General features: G+C 45.3%; 1 non-coding gene across 1 annotated transcript; it reads left to right on the top strand.

Moving 5' to 3' along the window:
- The first annotated feature begins 14,137 nt into the window (after window positions 1-14,137).
- LOC126005535 (U6 spliceosomal RNA) lies at window positions 14,138-14,244 on the top strand. The gene has a single exon (XR_007494586.1). It is a non-coding gene; the product is annotated as a U6 spliceosomal RNA (small nuclear RNA).
- Window positions 14,245-16,619: the final 2,375 nt, after the last annotated feature.

The raw sequence follows: 16,619 nt of genomic DNA, 5'->3' as shown, positions 1-16,619 counted from the left end.
CAATGATAACAAAAGCAGTTCAGGAATATGGTACCACCATTCCCCATGCTGAGACCCTGGGATAAAATTCAGTGCTGTGGGGGATCCCAGGAGGCCCTGTCCATCAGCAAAGATGATTCTTGTCCAAAGAGTGTGAGTCATTTGAGTGGTGGTAGTGGCTTGTTTGGGTCATTGTGGGTGGAAGCTCAGGGACTACTTCTGGCTCAGTGCTCATGAGTTGGTCACAATAGTTCTGGGGGACCAAATCTGAGCCTCCTCCAAGCCAATCCAGTGCTCCATCCTTTGATCCATCTGTTGGCCCCAAGAATGTGCTCCCTGTGGAGAAGGCAGAGCTGCATTTGTAGTTTAGCCCGTGGTGCCCAAAATCAGGACCATTCCCAGCCAGGCTGGAATTTGCTGGCCGAGCAGAAGAGAGCTGGGCAGCACTGTAGGAAAGCAATGTGGTAGGCTGGGCATGGTGCTGGCCTCATTTTGGATCCCCATCCTGTGGCCTTCTCCCCAGCCTGGTTGACTGCTGCAAAATTTAACTGTTCCCACCAAACCTCACTGAAAATTCAGGTCAGACCAATTTAGTTGCCAACCTCCCTTCCTCTGGTAGAACCTGAAAGTGTCACTCACATCTATGGACCAGGTAAGGATGGGACTCGTGTGTGAGTCCTGGGATCCATTACAGGAACCCACACAACTGCTTAGGCCAGGAAAGATCCTGCTGGTGGCGCCCTGAATTATGGGGTGCATCCTCTCCCCTGGACTTTAGATCTAAGTGCATCTTAGACACTTCCTTTGGCGCTGCATTATGCATTATGTAAAGTCTGTAAAATTTGAACCCTTATCTGAGTTGAGCCTTGAACAAAGACAATTCCTGACTGGAAAGCAAAATTAGAACTGTCCAAAGTTAAAGTGAACATTGATATATATTTGTATGTATGTCTGTTAGGATAGCCTCACTGCCATAAATTTGTTTCTGGTATGTTTAGAAAGAGCAACTTTACCTCCAAAGGGGCACTTCCCTGATGGCTTGTAAATAAGAGATAAGGAAAACACCCAGGAGAAAAAGGAGCAATTATTACAATCTAGTAAATTAGAATATATTTCAAAAAGCTCCCCAAAGGAGTCTAGGATACTCTCACCTTTGTAACCTTTATAAAAGGTCAATGAGGTAGGAATGTGGTTTCTACCCCCTGCTCTTGTGTCTTTAAGGTATATATACTGAGACAATTCAGAATCTCAGCTCTCTGTGGAATGTTCTGAATTTCTTTGTTTGTTTGTTTGTTTGTTTTTGTTTTGTTTTGTTTTTGGGTCACACCCGGCAGTGCTCAGGGGTTACTTCTGGCTCTATGCTCAGAATCACCCCTAGCAGGCACAGGGGACCATATGGGATGCCAGGATTCAAACCACCATCCTTCTGCATGAAAGGCAAACGTCTTACCTCTATGCTATCTCTCAGGCCCAATGTTCTGAATTTCTGTCTACTGAATTTGCTATCTAAATACTTCTCTTCTTTAACTATCTTTAGTGTCTATTGGTCTCTTTGGTTCTGGCCTAACAGGGCATGTGTGAATCTACCGTCCTGGCTAAATCTCAGTGGCTTTATTCTCAACTATCAAGTATCCTTTCTATAATTTTAACAAGCTTAAACGTTCATTCAGTTATTTTGACATGTTAGATCATTTCTGAGGAATCTTTTCTGAGGAACCTTTTGGCTAAAACCCTATTTCTCAATAAATTTTGTCTGCTCATACTCAAACAGTTCTAATTTCATGTTGTGGCTTGAATAAATCCATTGATTTAGTAGAGGAATATTTCGAGGAATAGTCCGGAGAAATTCAGGGGTGTAGAAAAATAGAGATGTGTGATGAAACAAAAAAGAAGAAAAAAAGAGATGTGTGATGAACTTTGAAGTTGGAGTTCACCTTTTTCTCAGTTTCTCTCCAGTTCCTCTCACCCTCCAAGCCCTTCCTCCCAATTCTCAGTGGAGGGTTTTGCTCAGAATCAACCATCAGCATAGACTTAAACTCTTTGAGGATTCAGAAACAGTTCCTTACTGTCTCTTAATGATCAGCCATGAAATAACTAGAATTGAATGAGGTGTGAACAGATTTCCCAGGCATTTTTCCTTGATTTACACAGAAAGGGTATATTTAGCATGAGACATTCTAAGGAAAGTGCCTATGGGCCAGAGACAAGGCAGGTAGGGGATGGCTAGAGGGCCAGTGCTGGGGCTCAGGCACAACAAACAGCAGCTCCAGTGGCATCCTCAGTGATCCGGAGGGTTGGGGGGGGACCACACAGTGACCTGGCAATAAATTGAGGAGGGGTCCGCAGAGTGGACCCTGCTTTCAGGACTCTGGAGGACACCCACCAAGAGACACAGGGTGGTTCCCAACCAGGCATGTTGAGGTGGAATCCAGGGAGGAAAAAGGTACCCTGCAGTGGCCTGGAAGCTTCCAGAAGCACCATTGGAGCTTGCGCAGTGCAATTCCAGGGAGTCAGGTGGAATTGCCCCCTCCACCTCCCCCAGGCTCTCTCCTACTCAAAGCCAGAAGGCTTCAGCTCCTCAGGCTCCATGACGTTCTCCGGCCAGCAGAGGGCGCCGGGTATCTGTGTCTGTCTCCTCTCAGGAAATCTGAAGACTCACAATCAGGTAGTCCACATCATCTTGGTTTAACTTTGGAGACTATAAGAGTCCAACAATTTATCCATTTTTTTCTAGGGTCTCTCATTTGGTGGCATAAAATTTATCAAATTAATCTCTGTTTACTCTTTAAATCTGTATTATCTGTTGGAACATCTCCAGCTTTCTGATGTAATTTATTATGTTTCTTTATCTTTCCTTTTTTAGGAACTCTAGCTAGAGGTTTATCGATCTTGTTTATTTTTTTCAAAAAATCAAGAATTTCTTTCGGGGCCGGAGAGATAGCATGGAGGTAAAGCGTTTGCCTTTCATGCAGGAGGTCATCGGTTCGAATCCCGGCGTCCCATATGGTCCCCCGTGCCTGCCAGGAGCAATTTCTGAGCCTGGAGCCAGGAATAACCCCTGAGCACTGCCTGGTGTGACCCAAAAACCAAAAAAAAAAAAAAAAAAAAGAATTTCTTTCATTGAATTTTTTTTTTTTTTTTTTTGGTTTTTGGGCCACACCCGTTTGACGCTCAGGGGTTACTCCTGGCTATGTGCTCAGAAATCGCCCCTGGCTTTGGGGGGACCATATGGGACGCCGGGGGATCGAACCGCGGTCCGTTCCTTGGTAGAGCTTACAAGGCACACACCTTATCTCTAGCGCCACCTTCCCGGCCCCTCATTGATTTTTTAATTGTTTTCTAGTCATGCAGTTTATTAATTTCTGTTCTACATTTTATTATTTCCTTCCTCCTGCCTGCTTTTGGCTCATGTTGTTGCTCATCTTTCCATTTTTCTTGGGGGGGGGGTCACACCCGGCAGCGCTCAGGGGTTACTCCTGGCTCAACACTCAGAAATCATTCCTGGCAGATTTAAAGAACCTCTCCTGAGGAGTTCTCCAATTTACTGCCCTAGTTTCTTGATGAAGAAATTGAGTGCTCAACACTTGAGATGATATCCTCCTTTGATTTTATTAGTTCCTTAAAAGACTTCTAAGCTGGGCCCGGAGAGATAGCACAGTGGCATTGCCTTGCAAGCAGCCAATCCAGGACCAAAGGTGGTTGGTGTCCCATATGGTCCCCCGTGCCTGCCAGGAGCTATTTCTGAGCAGACACCCAGGAGTAACCCCTGAGCATCGCCGGTAGTGACCTAAAAACCAAAAGAAAAAGACTTTTGAGTGACAGAGCCATAGCACAGTGGGACATCTGCTTTGCACAAAACAGACCCAAGTTTGATCCTTGGCATCCTATATGGTCCTCCAAAGCATGTCAGGAGAGTTTACAGTCTTATTGTTCACCCCTTATAAGAATTTGATTCTGGGGCCGGGAAGGTGGCGCTAGAGGTAAGGTGTCTGCCTTACAAGCGCTAGCCAAGGAACGGAACGGACCGCGGTTCGATCCCCCGGCGTCCCATATGGTCCCCCCAAGCCAGGGGCGATTTCTGAGCACATAGCCAGGAGTAAACCCTGAGCGTCAAACGGGTGTGGCCCAAAAACCAAAAAAAAAAAAAAAAAAAAAAAGAATTTGATTCTGGACTGGAGCAATAGCACTGTGAGAAGGCCTTTGCCTTATATGTGACTGACCTGGGTTCTATTCTCAGTATCCTAAATGGTCTGATTTAGCCAGGAGTGATTTCTGAGCACAGAACCAGCAGTAACCCCTGAGCACCACTGAATGTGACCGAAAAACCTAAAACCAAAGTACTTGATTCTATTTTCAGGGTTTCCATTCAATACTCACATAAACTATCACTGCTATTCTTCAGTGGTAAGCCTTGGCCATATTAAGGTAGGAAAAAGCAGGCAGAACCAGTGCAAACTCATCAACTCATTTGCACTCTTTTTTTTTTTTTTGGGGGGGGGTCATGCCCGGCAGTGCTCCAGAGTTCCTCCTGGCTCTACACTCAGAAATCGCTCCTGGCAGGCTCGGGGGACCATATGGAATGCCTGGATTCAAACCACTGACCTGCTGTATACAAGGCAAACACCTTACCTGCATGCTATCTCTCCGGCCCCCATTTGCACTCTTCTTTTTTTTTTTTTTTTTGGTTTTTGGGCCACACCTGTTTGACGCTCAGGGGTTACTCCTGGCTATGCGCTCAGAAATCGCCCCTGGCTTGGGGGGACCATATGGGACGCCGGGGGATCAAACCGCAGTCCGTCCTATGCTAGCGCTTGCAAGGCTTACCTCTAGCGCCACTTTCCCGGCCCTGCATTTGCACTCTTTTAATGTCTATATTAATGTTAATTAAAAAGGTTGGGTTGGGGGCCGGAGAGATAGCATGATAGTAAGGTATTTGCCTTGCATGCAGAAGGACGGTGGTTCAAATCCCTGCATCCCATATGGTCCCCCGAGCCTACCAGAAGCGATTTCTGAGCATAGAGCCATGAGTAACCCCTGTGTGACCCAAAAACCAAAAAAAAAAAAAAAAAAAAAAATCATAACGAGAGCATTATAAAAGAAATTGAAAACTTCTGCCTAAATTTGTCAATTCAGAAAAGCAGCAACTCCTGCCATTTTGACAAATATGAAAACTACTTTTTTGAAAATATCCAGCGCTAGCCTAGGACAGACCGCGGTTCAATCCCCCGGCATCCCATATGGTCCCCCAAGCCAGGAGTGACTTCTGAGCTCATAGTCAGGAGTAACCCCTGAGCGTTACCGGGAATGGCCCAAAAAGAAAAACAAACAAAAAAATTAGATTATGGGCCAGCGAGGTGGCTCTAGAGGTAAGGTGTCTACCTTGCAAGCGCTAGCCAAGGAAGGACCATGGTTCAATCCCCCGGCGTCCCATATGGTCCCCCCAAGCCAGGGGCAATTTCTGAGCGCTTAGCCAGGAGTAACCCTGGAGCATCAAATGGGTGTGGCCCGAAAAACAAAACAAAAAAAAAATTTTGAAAATATTTGATCTTACAGAAGGTCATTTTTTGAGGAAATTTCATGCATGCTGTTGGAACAGCACCTCTGATGAAGACCCAGAGCAGGTGTGTAGAGGAACCAATTGTGAGTTCAGCTGGGTTGGGAGCAACCAGGAAGCGACCTCCTTCGATTCTGCTACCAGTACTGGGTCCTGCAGTTTCTAAGGAAGGAAATATGATGCTTAGTCTCAGACCACAACTAAGAGTCCAACGGAAACAACTTATGAAAACAAACAAGCTACTGAGAGTGAGCCCTAGGGGCAAAGAGAGGCCCACAGTTTGGGTGCTGCCTGCCATGAGTTTGGTTCTTGGCACTAGGTGGTTGGCTGAGTGACATAGGGGGAAGCCTGCACTCTCTGATTACCTCAGGTTCAAGCCTATCAGATGCCAGCAGGATGAGACAATGATAGTCAACCTAGGTGAGATCCTAGGGTTCATGAGAACCACTGGGAGAGACCTGAGCACTGAGCTCACAGTTGACCCTGCACAACTGGATGTGTCCCAAAAAAAACCCACATCCTAAGAAAAGATCACCAAGGAGATGGGGCTGACATGCAAGTCAATGAACAAGCAGGTAGGGGACACTGGGCTGGAGGGAGGGTGCGGAAGCTCTGCTCCTTTCCTGATGCTCTGCCGGCACCATTGCTCCTGAATGCATCCTTGCTTACCTTAGTTGTCCCCTGGGGATCCAGCTAGTTTCCTGAGTGTGTCCTTGTAGCACAAGCATCCCATGTGAGAGTCCATGTAGATGAGGGGCCGAGGGGCTGACAGCTGGTCAGGAGCACAGCTGATAACGTGGTTGTGCCATGGCACCTCCATCACAGAGTGGCTCAGAGGAACCCCCTCTGAAGGGATCTGGAATCTTCTGTTTCCTTTTGCCACATGATTTGAGCACTGCCATTTTTGATAGACCCCAACCTATGTCTTGAATGTTCCTGAGAATTCCTGGACTCTTTCTGGTAAACAGGGAGGTAATAATTCTCAAAGACCAGCAAATTCTGCCTCAGAGTTTGGGGTCTCAGGAGACTAAGACAAGAGGCAACACCTATGGCACCAGGGCAAAGCCAAATGACACAGAACAGCCAGACACTGCAGGATCCCTGCATTTTTGGAACAATTTTATCAAGTGATAAGGATGCAAAGAACCTCTTAAGGTTGCACATAGACAATTTTTCTGGCAAACCTATTACAAAAGAAGCCATATTAACTTAATCCTCTGCTTATTTCCTTAATTCCACCCAACAGGTGAATTTTCTTCATCTTTCTTTACTAGTTTCCAATTGACCTTTTCTAATTTCAACCACTGAATATGAGCAAGTTTATTTTTAATGTTTAAATTCTTTAAAATACAGAGGAACCTGGGAGTCCTATACTAGCAGAGGAATCTGCAGTCACCCTCTGCATCAGTTGCTCTTGGTGGCACCTGAAGGGGTGAGCAGACCTGGAAGACAACCCTGGGGTACTGGAGTAAGCTCTGAACTCTTGGGGCAGCAGGAGGACTGCACTAAACCCCACCCCCTGCTCATGCTTGAGAAATTCTAGCAGTAGTCAAAACTGGAAACACCCTGCCCACCTCCCTCTGGCTTGCATAAACCCTTTAATGACTTATGCTCTATGTGCATGCAGTTCTGCTTCCCAGCCCACTTGGTGGTGAAAAAAAAAAAATCGCAGTCTAAAAATGCCCACAGCACAGGGAGATTCACATCCAAGAGGCCTCAACAACCCAACCACACCCAGACTCTCCCTAGCTTCCTCCCAGTTAATGGGGCACCCGAATCTTTATTCTGCACAAATCCTGTCACTTTCTACAAAGTTCAGGCACATTGAAATATGTCTGAACAATGAAGGCCGCTTAGACAAATTTAGAATAAAAATTCTAAAAAGAAAGGGGGTGGAGGAATAGCATGGAGGTAGAGCATTTGCCTTGCATGCAGAATGATGGTGGTTCAAATCCCGGCATCCCATATGGGTCCCCTGAGCCTGCCAGGGGCAATTTCTGAGCGTAGAGCCAGGAGTAACCCCTGAACACTGCCAGGTGTGACCCAGAAAACAACAACAACAAATTCTCTGATCTTCATCCAAATTGAAGTGTTTCCCATGGGACCCAAACTTGAGAGCACATATGAACAAACCTTTTCTAGTTCACATTTTGTTCACATGTTCTCCAAAGCACAAAAACTGATCATTGTTAAACATTGACATGAAATAGTGTGATTTTTACTTGTAGAAAAAAACAGCTAGGGGCCGGAGAGATAGCATGGAGGTAAGGCGTTTGCCTTTCATGCAGAAGGTCATCAGTTCGAATTCCGAGTCCCATATGGTCCCCCAGGCCTGCCAGGAGCAATTTCTGAGCATGGAGCCAGGAGTATCCCCTGAGCACTGCCGGGTATGACCCAAAAACCACAAAAAAAAAAAAAAAAGAAAGAAAAGAAAAGAAAAAACCAGCTAGTTTCATTTACTTTATTTTTTTTTAATTTTGAGGCCACTTTCAGTAGCACTCAGGGGTTACTCCTGGCTCTGTGTTCAGAAATCATTACTAATAGAGTCAGGGTACCATATAGGATGCTAGGGAATCTAGCCTGTGTTAATGTGTTAGCCACATGCAAGGCAAATTCCCTTAAGGTTGTGCTATAGTTCTGGCCCCAGGTTTCATTTACCCTTTAACCCAGGGGTCCTCAAACTTTTTAAACAGGGGGCCAGTTCACTGTCCCTCAGACCATTGGAGGGTCTGACTATAGTAAAAACAAAACTTATGAACGAATTCTTTTTTTTTTTTTTTTTTTTTTGTGATTTTTGGGTCACACCCGGCAGTGCTCAGGGGTTATTCCTAGCTCCATGCTCAGAAATTGCTCCTGGCAGGCACAGGGGACCATATGGGACGCCAGGATTCGAACTGATGACCTCCTGCATGAAAGGCAAACACCCTACTTCCATGCTATCTCTCCAGCCCCATGAATGAATTCTTATGCACACTGCATATATCTTATTTTGCAATGAAGAAACAAAACAGATACAAATACAATATGTGGCCCTCGGGCCATAGTTTGAGGACCACTGCTTTAACCAGTCACTATAATGTCACCCAATTTTCTAGGTCCTGTGGCTTCCTGAAGACTCAGATCACAGATGCATGATTTTGTTGGATATGTTGGAAGTGATTCAGACTGGATATATTTTTAAAAACACACTGCAAAAAAATAAGAAACAAAGATACTGGGGTTGGAAAAATAACATGAAGGTAGTGAGTTTGCCTTGCATGCAGAAGGATGTTGGTTCGAATCCCAGCATCCCATATGGTCCCCTGAGCCTGCCAGGAGTGATTTCTGAGGGTGGAGCCAGGAGTAACCCCTGAGTGCTGCCGGGTGTAACCCAAAAACCAAAAGAAGAAACAAGAATAGCACCGTGAATAGGTCATTTGCCTTGCACACAGCTGGCCACTTTCAATCCCAATATCACATATGGTTCTTCCAAGCCTGCAAGGAATGATATCTGAACACTGCCAGATGTGGCCCAAAAGCAAAAAACAAAAACAAGAAGGTCTACTATGTTCAGTAACCTGTTCTCAAGCAGGCAAATGTTAGCCAGTACCTGTGAGAGTAGAAAGGTGCTGGGGAGGAGATCTTGCTTCTCTAACAGCATCAGAAAAAAAAGATTATCTCCTGGAAGATTCAATGCAGAACTGTATGGTGTCTGTCATGTGGAAATGATGCTGAGAGGTTAAGAGACAAGACTAGGCTACAAGACTAGGCTCAGAGACAGATATCCTGGGGTTGCCCCTTTCCTGGATATGCAACCTGGAAAAGTTCCTTCTCTGTGCCTGAGTTTTCTCACCTGTAAAACAAAGATGATAGTAGAGTATATTTAAACAATGGTGAAGGAAAGCAGATATTCTGTTGGAGAGTATGGTTTAGAGATATGGAACACACAAACAGTATTATAAATGATGCTTCAAGGTGGAAAGAAAATCTTGCAGAAAGAAAATAGGACCAGAGAGATAGCACTGAGGTAGAGTATTTGCCTTGCATGCAGCCAACCTGGAACAAACCCAGATTTTATCCCTGGAATCCCATATAAGCCTCAAAGCCTACCAGGAGCAATCTCTGAGCACAGAGCCAGGAGTAACCCTTGAGCATCGCCAGGTGTGAAGGAAAGAAGGAAGGAAGGAAGGAAGGAAGGAAGGAAGGAAGGAAGGAAGGAAGGAAGGAAGGAAGGAAGGAAGGAAGGAAGGAAGGAAGGAAGGAAGGAAGGAAGGAAGGAAGGAGGAACGAGAAGGAAGGAAGGAAGGAGGAACGAGAAGGAAGGAAGGAAGGAGGAACGAGAAGGAAGGAAGAGAGAGATAGAAAGAAAATAGGAAGATAAAGAGGTAGTACAGAGAGGTTAAGGTGTTTGCCTTGTACACAGCCAGCATGGGTTGGAATCTGCCACAACATATATCCTCCAAACACTGCTAGGGGTCACTCCTGAGCACAGAGCCAGGAATAATTTCTGAGTACCACCAAACATGACCAAGGAGAGGAAAAAAAACAGACTACTTAATAATAACAATAAGAGTAGCTACCTGAAAGAGTGATTGATTAGGTGAATGAATATGTGGAAAGCACTTAAAATAGGGCCTGGCTTTGGGCGTGCTCTGTTAGATGTTGCAAGTCATAGAGATCAAATTGTATGTAATAAAAGGGGTTGCTCATTGGAAAGCTAGTACAAAAATTCAGATAAAGAAAGCAAAGCCTTGTCATAGGTGGGTAGGATAACCCATGTGGGAACCTAAACAATGTGAGTGACCATGTCTATTCCCAAGTCTAACACAATTTTTCCTTAATGAACTTAAAACATTTTAGAAGTGTTAGACATAGAAAGATTGTGAAACTCTTACAGGGGACTCTCATTGACCCACACTCGATTGTCCCAGTGTTAAAATTGTTAGCGCAAAAGTGACTTTTTCCTACACTAGTGAGCACTTGAGAATTGTATGAAAGATTTGAATACAAAACTCAGATGCTTAAGAAGTTCAAGTTTAGTATAAAGTTCAAATAAAACGATCAAATTCCTGTGTGTGAGATCATTCATCCTGTGTGTATGAGAGAGAAAGAGAGAGAGAGAGAGAGAGAGAGAGAGAGAGAGAGAGAGAGAGAGAGAGAGAGAGAGAGAGAGCAATCTGCATGTGTCCAGCGACAAAAGACAAAAGATCTGGTCTTGTGCCTAACCTGTTGTCGCCTTCAGCGTCCTGCTCTGGAATCTGTCTAGCAGAAAGGAGTCTTATCTCCTTTGTTGCATTAAATAATTAATGATGGGGCTGGATGGCGGTGGATGGCGATGGATTTCTCTCTGCCATCCCAGGCCACGTGGCTCCACAACCCCATCCAGCCCGCGGGTCCCAGGCCCAGGTGAAAGGCGAAATCACTCACTCACAGGCAGGCATCAGGAACCATCAGCTTTATTCATGCCCTATTCACCACATGTGTGTGGCCTATCTCATAACCTTTTAAGCATTCAGCCATTCTAGGCTACCCTGTGTCTTAACTCTTTCGGCCATCTTCCCTTTGGCCTCCATCCTGGTCCAAGACCAAAAGAGGCAGAGAACCTAAAGCCAGTTAGCCCAGCAGGGCAGAGAGACTTGCTAGGATTTGCTGCTAGGATTTGCTGCCTGTTCTGCTATCTGAGGATTGGAGTTTAGCCTGATTCTACTTTCTGCTGGGTATAGAATCCTGTCTGATTCTGCAATCTGTCTGTCCATACTTCTTCCTATTGTTATTCTGTGTGTCCTGTGCATGACTTCCCTTTCCAACCTGGGGCTTCCTTTTAGCTGCTGTCATTTCCCACTCTAGTCATCCCATCATCTTTGCTTTGTTTTGTTTTGAGGCCTTGCCCTGTGATTCTCATGGGCTACCTCTGGCTCTGCACTCAGGGATCTTTCTTGGCCATGCTCAGTGAACTACTGGAGATTAAACAAAGGTCAGGTGCATGCAAATCAAATGCCCTACCTGCTGTACTATTGCTCTGACCCCTGTATCAATATCTTTACCTTCTCATTCCCCACCTTAGTTGATGTTACCATGACTTGAAGTCACATACTTGGTTGTGGAGCACTGCAGATTGTGCTCTTTGGACTGCTAATGGCACCAGGACCATGAATGCCAGCACCACTCGAACACATTCAGCATATTTCATCAAATATTCTCAAAATCAAAAGAAAAAAATTCTCAAAATCAGGGCCCGGAGTGATAGGACAGCAGGCAAGGTGCTTGATTTACATGCAGCAGACCTGGGTTTGATCCCTGACATCCCATATGGTCCCCCTTGCCTGTCAAAAGTGACTTCTGAGCATAGAGCCAGAAATAACTTCTTTTTTTGTTTGTTTGTTTGTTTTTTGTTTTGTTTTGTTTTGGTTTGGTTTTTGGTTTTTGGGCCACACCCGGCAGTGCTCAGGGGTCACTCCTGGCTGTCTGCTCAGAAATAGCTCCTGGCAGGCACGGGGGACCATATGGGATACTGGGATTCGAACCAACCACTTTTGGTCCTGGATCGGCTGCTTGCAAGGCAAACGCCGCTGTGCTATCTCTCCGGGCCCCAGAAATAACTTCTGAGTACTGCCAAGTGTGGCCAAAAAAAAATAATATTAATCTCAAAATCTCTGATCCATATGAATTTCTCTAGAATTTTGACCCCAAAATGAACAAATCTCTCTAATTTACAGCACTCTTCTATAACTTTTTTTTTATAAAGAGTTTTGCCACATTTCCACAATGCTCAGGGTTTACCTCTGGCTCTGTGCTCAGGATCAGTCCTAATGAGACTCAAGGGATCATATGGAATGCCAGTAACTAAACACCAGTCTCCTGGGCAAGCAGTTTACCCACAATACTATCTCTCATTTTTCTCCATCTTTTTTTGGGGGGGAGGATTTGGGCCACAACCCGCCGCTATCAGGGGTTACTCCTGGCTCTCCGCTCACATATAGCTCCTAGCTTGAGGGGCCATATGGGATGTCAGGGATTAAATTCGGGTAAGTCCTGGGTCAGCTACATACAAGGCAAATGCCCTACCGCTGTGCTACCATTTCAGCTCTATCTTTTCTATTATTACTTAACATACTTTCCTTTATAGGGCCGGAAAGATAGCATGGAGGCAGGGTGTTTGCCTTGCATGCAGAAGGACGGTGGTTCGAATCCCAGCATCCTATATGGTCCCCTGAGCCTGCCAGGAGCAATTTCTGAGCGTAGAGCCAGGAGTAACCCCTGAGCACTGCCGGGTGTGATCCAAAAACAAAAACAAAGAAACAAAAACATACTTTCCTTTATCTGGACTCAAATTCACCATTTGAAAATGGAGGAAGAAGGGGCTGAAGAGATAGTATGGAAGTAAGCGTTTGCCTTTCACACAGAAGGTCATTGGTTCAAATCCCGGCAACCCATATGGTCCCCCAAGCCTGTCAGAGGCAATTTCTGAGCATGGAGCCAGGAGTAACCCCTGAGCATTGCTGAGTGTGACCCCCCCCCCCAAAAAAAAAAAGAAAGAAAAGAAAAGAAAAGAAAAAAATGGAGGAAGATAAAAAAAAAACCCTAGAAATTGGGGTAGAAGTGATAATATAGTGGCAGGGCATTTGCCTTGCATGCAGTCAACCTGTGATGGACCCACATTCAATTCCCAGCATCCCATATGGTCCCCCGAACCTGCCAGGAGAGATTTCTGACTACAGAACCAGGAGTAACCTTGAGCGTCATTGGGTGTGGCCCAAAAACCAAAACCAAAACCAAACAAACAAACAAAACCCAGAAATTGAGCTTTTATATGACTTTGTTGCTTGCTTGTAGCCGACTCAGGAAGGACGGTGGTTCAAATCCTGGCATTTTTTTGGGGGGGAGCGATTTCTGAGCGTAGAGCCAGGAGTATCCCCTGAGCGCTGCTGGGTGTGACCCAAAAACAAAAACAAACAAACAAAAAGATTAGAAGAAGGTGAGAGTGAAAGAGAGAGAGAGATAAGAAACCTATCTGCCTCTTATGCAGGCAAGGGGGAGGGCAGGTCCCCGATCCTGCCGGGAGTAATATTTGAGAGTAGAGCCAGGAGTAAGCCCTGAGCAGCTGCTGGGTGTGACCCAAAAACAAAAACAAACAAAAAAGTACCTAAGTTCAAGTCTTTGATAATATTTACCAAGTTTTGGAGGTTTTTTTAATGTTTGAGCCACACCCAGTGGCACTCAGAGGTTACTCCTGGCTCTTTGCTCAGAAATATCCCCTGGCTGGGTCGAAGAGATAGCACAGCTAGTAGGGCATTTGCCTTGCTTGTAGCCGACTCAGGAAGGACGGTGGTTCAAATCCTGGCATCCCATTTGGCCCCCTGAACCTGCCAGGAGCGATTTCTGAGTGCAGAGCCAGGAGTAACCCCTGAGCACTGCCGGGTATAACCCAAAAACCAAAGGAAAAAAAAATCACCCCAGGCAAACACAGAATATGGGATGTTGGGAATCGAACCTTGGTTTGTTCCAGGTTGGCTGCGTGCAAGGCAAACGCCCTACAGCTTTGCAGTCACTCCAGCCCCAACATTTACCAAGTTATTTAAACTACATAGCATGCTCAGTGAGTAACAACTGTTAATACATATGGCAGTGCTCGCTTCGGCAGCACATATACTAAAATTGGAACGATACAGAGAAGATTAGCATGGCCCCTGCGCAAGGATGACACGCAAATTCGTGAAGCGTTCCATATTTTAAAAAAAAAAAATATATATATATATATATATATGGCAGAAATTTAGTACTCAACAAATAGTTGCTGAATAACTGGAAAGGGGGCAAAAGTTTCCCTGGAGGGCCGGAAAGATAGCACCTGGGTTCAATTCCTAACATCCAATATGGTCCCCCAAGCCTGTCAGGAGTGATTTCTGAGCACAGAGCCAGGAGGAACCCCAGAGGGTCCAGAGAGATTGTAATAGCAATAAGGCACTTGCCAGGTACATGACTGACTGCAGTTCAATTCCTTTTACCACTGTTTCCCAAGTGCCACCAGGAGTGAGCACCTCTGGGTGTGACCTAAAACAACAAAATAAAACAAAACCAAAAGAGATTTCACTGAAGAAAGGACTTGAATAATCCTTGGTTGGTGTAAGCGAGCAAGCATCAGGTACGCTCCTTTGCTCCTTGCCGTTATATTTTTATCATCTCCTGCCTTGGCTCATGTCCTACCTCCCAATCTGTTGTTGTTGTTGTTTGTTTGTTTGTTTTTGGTGGGGCCACACCCAGCAGCACTCAGGGGTTACTCTTGGCTCTGCACTCAGAAATCGTTCCTGGCAGGCATGAGGGACCATATGGAATGATGGGATTTGAACCACTGTGGGTCCTGGGTCGGCAGCTTGCAAGGCAAACGCTCTACTGCTGTGCTATCTCTCTGGCCCCACTACCTCCATTCTTACACATTGTGTGTTTGAAGTTAAGCCAGGTTGAATTTTAGTTCAGAGGAGGCAGAAAAAGCAAACAGGAATCTCCCCCCAGAATTTATGCTGCCTGACTAACACTTCTGTCCCAGTCAAGTGCCTACACCAGATTCTTGCTGACCCACTTGCTATCACTGTGACAGTGCCAGCTTGATAGAAACCACTAGCCCTGAGAGCATCTCAGCTTTGAGGAGGCATCAAGGATGGCCTCAGCTCTCCTCCCTGCCATGACAGTAAGATTGTGAGTCAGGGGCTGGAGAGATAGCATGGAGGTAAGGTATTTGCCGTTCATGCAGGAGGTCATCGGTTCGAATCCCAGCGTCCCATGTGGTCCCCCGTGCCTGCCAGGAGCAATTTCTGAGCCTGGAGCCAGGAATAACTCCTGAGCACTGCCGGGTGTGACCCAAAAACCACAAAAAAAAAAAAAAAAAAAAAAAAAAAAAAAAGATTGTGAGTCAACTTCACCAGCGAGGCTGCTGCCTGCAGATCTGTCTCGCATATGTCATTCCAGAATATTTGCTACAGAAGCAGGAGCCATGCAAGGAGCTTTTCTTTCAGTTTAGGACAGGCACAAGAGACCAGCCTGACTGACTGACAACAGAAAGCCCCTTGGGGTGCCCAGCATGCCTGCTCCTGTTCTGTGAGCCAACAGAGCAAGTACTTGGCCAAACCTGATACAGCAGGATGGGGCTGCCAATTTATCTCCCTGCAAAGAGCAGATTTACTGAGCTTCTCTTTACTGGTTTTTCATTTACCTCTATGCATAACCAACTCCACAATTTAGTGAAGTTTGTTTTTAATTTTTTTGTTTTGTTTTGTGATTGTTTGGAAGCCATAACCAGGTGGTATTCAGGGGTTAATCCTGGCCTGGCACTCGAAGATCATTCCTGACAGAGACCTAGGACCATATGGGTTCCAGGAATAAAACCCAATCCACTATGTAGCAAGGCAAGTAATTTACCTGCTATATTTATTGCTCCAGGCGACCCCAGCATAATTTAGTGGTCTAAAACAAACATTGAAAAAAATAAATAAATAAATAAATAAATAAATAAATAAAGCAAACATTGAACCAGAGAGATAGTACAGTGAGCAGGGTGCTTGCTTTACATGTGACTAGCTTGAATAATTCCGCATGCAAAACCAGAACTAAGCTCTATGCATTGCCAGATGTGGCCCCACACAAACAAACAAAAAAAAAAAACAAATAAAAATAAATTTAAAAATAAATAAATAAATAAATAAAACAACCACTACTCTATGTTCTCAAAATGGTGTGTAAACTATGGCCCTGGCTTTTTATTGATTTCATTTATTTTTATTTTTCTATTTGGAGCAGGACATGAGCATGCAGCTCTGGGAGGGACGCACATAGAGTATGAAAGTGGACATCTCCAAGCCAGCCAGATCAGCCAAATTAACCCTGGTGATCAATAGGGTGACAAATGTCTCAGCCACATCACCCTCAAATCCTTTCTCTGGGGGCCGGAGAGATAGCACAGCAGTAGGGGGTTTGCCTTGCAAACAGCTGACCCAAGACCAACATTGTTTCTAATCCCAGAGAGCCTGAACCCCTGGGCACCACTGGGTGTGGCCCTGAAGTAACCCCTGGGCACCGCCGGGTGTGACCCAAAAAAAAAACAAACAAAAAAATT

This window comes from Suncus etruscus, chromosome 3 (genome assembly GCF_024139225.1).
Source record: "Suncus etruscus isolate mSunEtr1 chromosome 3, mSunEtr1.pri.cur, whole genome shotgun sequence".
NCBI lineage: Eukaryota > Metazoa > Chordata > Mammalia > Eulipotyphla > Soricidae > Suncus > Suncus etruscus.
The sequence above is the reverse complement of the archived record's forward strand: the minus strand, read 5'-3'. Positions and strand labels throughout refer to the sequence as shown.